Here is a 6,375-nt window from a genome sequence, read left to right as displayed (position 1 = left end):
AGTCTTGACTACAGCTGAGCTGTACTATGGATTTCTTTTAAAATACAGTAGATATAGATAACATGCAAGTAAAGGTAACTTCTTGTTAAATATTTTTACGATGCAAATTATATGTATAATGATGTTTTTTGCTGTTATTCTTTTCTGACATATTGTTACAGCTAGTTAAACAGCTTACTTTGAGTTGCAATAAGTCTTTGTATTCAAGACCAGTTCTTTAAATAAACTTTATAATCATTATAATAGTGACTGAAATTTGTAGCAGATAGATAAAGATATATTGTGTTAAAATATGAGAGGCAAAAAAAAAAAAAACTCTCAGAGCCATTTTCCCGGAGAGAGATTAAGACTATAGTCCTAGACTAAAATGACCCTATAGTCCAGAATTGAATAGGCTGATTTCCTGGAGGAAGACTAAATGGTCCTTTTGGATCATTGTTCTGTTGGAGATCCAACCATGGTCCATTAAAAGGCTTACTGACCCCAATACTTAACTATTGTCTGCAATTATCCAGCTGTGATCCTTGGGGAGTCTTTGGCCATTCAAACTATCTTCCGCACATTGCATTAAGACAATAGATACATTGACAAAGATTTGCAACATTCCCTGTTAATTGGAACTCCTTAATTATTGTCCTAATGTTGTAAAGGAAAATATTCAATGCTTTAGCTCTTTTCTTATATATATATATATATATATATATATATATATATATATATATATATATATATATATATATATATATATATATATATAAGAAAAGAAAAAATATACACACATATTATTTAGCACTATTTTGTGCTATTGTTTGACTTCATATTTTGACAAGCTTTTGTTTCTCATAATTATATTCCTGTGTAACAGGAAGTCATGGATGAATAATTTAATGTTCCTGCTAAAAAATGGAAATATGAATGGAAATACAGATCTTCAGAGATTTTATTAATAATAATTTCTAGGTCTACAAATAATTGTGGCTAATGTGTATTATGTGATATGGTTGAAATGTTAGATTTTTTTTATTTATTTATTTACTTTTTTAAAAATGAAAGATCAGAAGATTAAACAATACAGATTTATTTTCACAAGTCCTCTTTGATCGCATTTTTTAGGCTGCTAAAAAATTCTGATCATGACACTCTCTCTCTTTCTGTTGCTTTCTCTCTCTTAAACAGCTGCTTTATGTATAATATTATAAACAATAATAATAAAATAAGCTTGTTGCAATGAGTTATGCAAGAATTCTTTACAGATTCCTAGGCATTTATTATTTGACACCTTATGTGTGCAGTTAACTTTGCTTGCTTTAAAAAAACATTTTCTCTTAATTAGTAAATTTGTTTAGTTTGTTTGTTTATGTTGTAGTTGATCACCTTTTTTGTGCTGCTATTGTTTTCCTTGGATTTTTAGCATTTCTTGGTTCATTCCATGTTTTACAAGCAACCTCTGTCATGCTTACTCAGATTAGCACAGTTGGTTTTTAAATGTATCTAGTTCATTTTAGTTCATGACTCCATAATCCATGAGTTAGTAATCTGTATTTAATCTTTGTTTCAATGTCATTTTTTAAACTAAGATTAACTATTCTAGATTAAGCCTACTCCTGGCTTATTTTAAACTCTGTATGGGAAACCGCCCCTCAGAGTTATTCATTGTTAAACAAAAATGGTTACAATCATGGTAACCCTCTATAGGCAGCTTGCAGTACTCTGATGGTGTACCTGTTGCACATATTGATGGTAATGTGACAATAAAAGTGATTTGACTTGATTTGACTATTGATTTCACTATATTAAGCAAGACTGACTGCTCTGTCTAGGAGTTAAAATAGCTTTCCAATCAATATCTCTAAACGGTAATGATCTATCGAATATGCCAGCTTTTCTTTCTACTCACTGGATCTGATTAGCTTCATGATCATTCTACTATTGTTCATTTGAAGCAGGTGCACTGGATTATGTGATCAGAAATTAATTTAACAGACTTTTACGTTTTTTTCCGCATGCTCTCTGCAATCAGTGACAGGTAAGCAAGCTGTCCACAGGGACTTTTGTGTTTTATTGGTTTATTATTAATGAGTGCAAGAATTAGGTGTTTAAACTGTTGTTGACTACTTTTTTTGATCACTCTTTGTATTTCTTAATTCTTCACATATCTTGACTCAAAACTGTAATCCTGCTCTTTGTAAATGGTGGGCATCTCAGAACTACAGTTCAAACCAGCATTTTAAATCTTTGTGTTTAGAGCAGTGGTCTCAAACTCAATTCCTGGAGGATCACAGCTCTGCTCCAACCCTAATCAAACACACTTTATCCAGCTAATCAAGCTCTTCAGGGTTACTAGAAACTTCCAAGCAGGTGTGAGTTGGAGCTGGTTGGAGCTTAACTCTGCAGAGCTGTGGGCCTCCAGAAATTTTTGTGTGTTGCCCCAAGTGGGCTTTAGCCCCATTTCACTCTGGAGGAGAGTATGTGTGAGGGGCTGAATCTTCCCAAACTATTTAAAGCTGCATATAACTGGTTGTTTAAATGTGAGTGAACTATTACCAGTTAATTTGTTTTTAGTAGAAATTCTATATACACAAAAAGTGGCGCTTTCTAGTGAGCCTGAAGACCTTGATTAGCTGGATCAGGTGTCTTTGATTAGGGTTGGAGCTAAAATGTGCAGAGCTGTGGCCCTCCAGGAATTGCATTTGAGACCAATGGTTTACATGTTCTTGATGGCAACACAAAGGATTTACTGTATTCTTGGCTGAAAATGTCTTTAATTGAAAACAAAAGAATGGTTGAGTCCAGATTGTCATTATCTCATTATTTTATGATTCGTTAACCGTGATATTATTAGCAAATAATAGCAAAATAAAATTCCATGACAAATGTATCATTATTATTAGAACCAATTGATTTGTTTCTATAAGAGTAGCAACATGCTTTATGGCAATTGTCTTTTTTTAATATTAGGGAGATTTAATATTAATACTTTTTAAAAAATATTTAATAATAATATTAATAATAAATAATAGTAATATTAAAATTAATAATATTATTTAACACATTTAACAAAAAACCCACTTATCTCACTGGTCACCTAAGTCACCATCTCAACAAATTAGAATATGACATAGCGATCAGCTAAAAACACCTGCAAAGGTTTCCTGAGCCTTCAAAATGGTCTCTAAGTTTGGTTCACTTGGCTACACAATCATGGGGAAGACTGCTGATCTGACAGTTGTCCAGAAGACATTCATTGACACCCTTCACAAGGAGGGTAAGCCACAAACATTCATTGCCAAAGAAGCTGGCTGTTCACAGAGTGCTGTATCCAAGCATTTTAACAAAGTTGAGTGAAAGGAAAAAGTGTGGAAGAAAAAGATGCACAACCAACCGAGAGAACTGCAGCCTTATGAGGATTGTCAAGCAAAATCAATTCAAGAATTTGAGTGAACTTCACAAGGAATGGACTGAGGCTGCGGTCAAGGCATAAAGACCTGTCAAGAAATTTGGCTACAGTTGTCGTATTCCTCTTAAGCCACTCCTGAACAACAGACAATGTCAGGGGCGTCTTACCTGGTCTAAGAAGAAGAACTGGACTGTTGCCCAGTGGTCCAAAGTCCTCTCTTCAGATGAGAGCAAGTTTTGTATTTCATATGGAAACCTAGAGTCTGGAGGAAGGGTGGAGAAGCTCATAGCCGAAGTTCTGAAGTCTAGTGTTAAATTTCCACAGTCTGTGATGATTTGGGGTGCAATGTCATCTGCTGGTGTTGGTCCATTTGTGATTTTATTTTTTTGAAAACCAAAGTCACTGCACCCATTTACCAATAATTTTTTTTTTATGGCACTTCATGCTTCCTTCTGCTGACCAGCTTTTTGAAGATGCTTTTTAATTTTCCAGCAGGATTTGGCACCTGCCCACACTGCCAAAAGCACTAAAACCGTAATCCTGCTGTTTGTAAATGGTGTGCATCTCAGAACTACAATTCAAACCAGCATTTTAAATATTTGTTTTAGAGCAGTGGTCTCAAACTCAATTCCTGGAGGGTCAAAGCTCTGCTCCAACCCTGATTGATCAAGCCTTATCCAGCTAATCAAGCTCTTCAGGATTACTACAAACTTCCAAGCAGGTGTGAGTTGGAGCTTAATTCTACAGAGCTGTGGGCCTCCAGAAATCGAGTTTGAGACCTCTGTTTTATAGAGTTGACATGTGTAGTTGGTTAAATGACCATGGTGTTGGTGTGCTTGACTGGCCAGCAAACTCCCCAGACCTGAACCCCACAGAGAATCTATGGGGTATTGTTAAGAGGAAAATAAGAAACCAGACCAAAGAATGCAGATGAGCTGAAGGCCACCTTGGCCTCAGCCGTGCCACAAACTGATCAACTACATGCCACCCCGAATTGAGGCTGTAATTAAAGCAAAAGGATCCCCTAACATATACAGTAAATTAACATACTTTCCAGAAGGCCACCAATTCACTAAAAGTTTTTTTTTTTTGTTCCTTTTGTTTTATGAAGCATTCTAATTTGTTGAGATGGTGGGTTTTTGTTAAATGTGAGCCAAAATAATCACAATTAAAAGAACCAAAGACTTCAGTCTGTGTGCATTGAATTTATTGAATACACGAGTTTCACAATTTTAGTTGAATTATTGAAATGAACTTTTCCACTACATTCTAATTTGAGATGCACATGTTAATGTAACCTGATGGAGGACGCGCTTTGTTATTCAAGCAGTCTCTTTTGCTCTCCCCCTCGTGCACACCGTCATGTTTTGTGCCATTGATCGTACTCGTCGTCATCATGCTCAATCAATAAAAAATGTCTTTATGCTAAGGTGTTGGCGGTGAATCCAGTGGAGAGAAATCTATGGAAAAAACGGGGCCACATATACTTGCAAAAAGAAAATGAACATTGAGAAAAAATAAATGTGCTTTTTGCAAACGAAATAAAGAATTGCAAAAGAAAATGAAGTAGGCCTATTGCGAGGGGGGGGGGGGGGGTTAGCAAAAAATATAAATGAACGAATTTGCAATACATTTTCCATGGCCGTATCAATTTATTTGCAACTCTGCTTTTGTTTTGCATCTCAGTTTGAGCTTTCAATACAGTTTTTCCTTTTGCACTTCGCGTTTCTGTGCGTCTCACTTTCTGGCACCGTTTTGATATGCGGTTGGAGTCTGTTGCTCACTGGCTCTGAATACGCATACAGACAAATCATGAGTCACAGGAGGGGATGCTCCTGATCAAATTATTTGTGCTAAGCATTAGCATTTACGATCCACTATTCACTTAACAGAAAAGACTGTAACGAGCTCGTAATCACTGTGATTAGAAGTATATCTCCAGCACGTGCGTTCAGATCAGGGTTGCCAGGTTTTCACAACAAATCCTGCCCAGTTGCTTCTTAAAACTAGCCCAATCATGTTTCCAGGAGGTTTTCCCCTACGCGCAGAAACGTGAAGCGCGTAGGGGAAAACCAGGGGGGCAGGGTTTCATATTTTTTTGAAGCAGCTCTGGGCGCCGCCATTGGCTAGCGGACCCCCACCTGCTGTTAGCATTCCATTGACTCCCATTCATTTTGGCGTCACTTTTGACAGCGAATAACTTTACATCTGAGGCGTTTAAAGACTCCATTTGTCCATTAATTATTTCTAAAGAAACACAGAAATGTATAAAAGGCTCCATTACCTTGTATCTTACGTTATGGTCCCATAGAAGCAGTTTTTGTAAAAAATAGGCTAATGATTGCGTCATAACGAGCGACTCTGTCGCACAGTAGAGAAATTACCGTATGGACAGGAGGAGAAGCTCGCAGGCAATCTTTTACTGTGTATGAGGCTATCGGGGGGACGTGGAGGTATAAAGTCAAGGGAGATAATTAATCAGAATACTTACCCAAATTTACTCCTGTTCACGCTCGCCTTCTCTGCAAGATTCGGTGGGTGATTTCAGATTTCTCTTGGCACAGCGATTAGAAGACTTGCAGGTTGCTGACGTGACATCTACGTCATCAAGCTCAGTTTGAGTCTGCGCAGTGCGCCCGACCCCCAGGAAGTGCGTGCTTCCAATTGACTTCATTTTTCTCCGTTGAATCCAATGGGGTCGCTGTGTCCATTTCTTTTACTGTCTATGGGAAAACCCGTATCACAAGCTCAAACTTGATTGAAACGCAAAATAAATGCAGCATTGCAAATAAATTCGTAAATATGGCCATGGAAGATGTATTGCAAAATTATTGCTTTTGCATTGTCATTTATATTTAGCAATTCCTTTTTTTTTTTTTTTTTTTTTGCAAAACTTTGTTTCCTTCTGCAATACTACTTCAATTCTTTTGCAAGTATATGTGGCCCATTTTGACTCCATAGAAATCCCCCCCCCCCCC

The sequence above is a fragment of the Carassius carassius genome, chromosome 21, assembly GCF_963082965.1.
Source record: "Carassius carassius chromosome 21, fCarCar2.1, whole genome shotgun sequence".
NCBI lineage: Eukaryota > Metazoa > Chordata > Actinopteri > Cypriniformes > Cyprinidae > Carassius > Carassius carassius.
The sequence above is the reverse complement of the archived record's forward strand: the minus strand, read 5'-3'. Positions refer to the sequence as shown.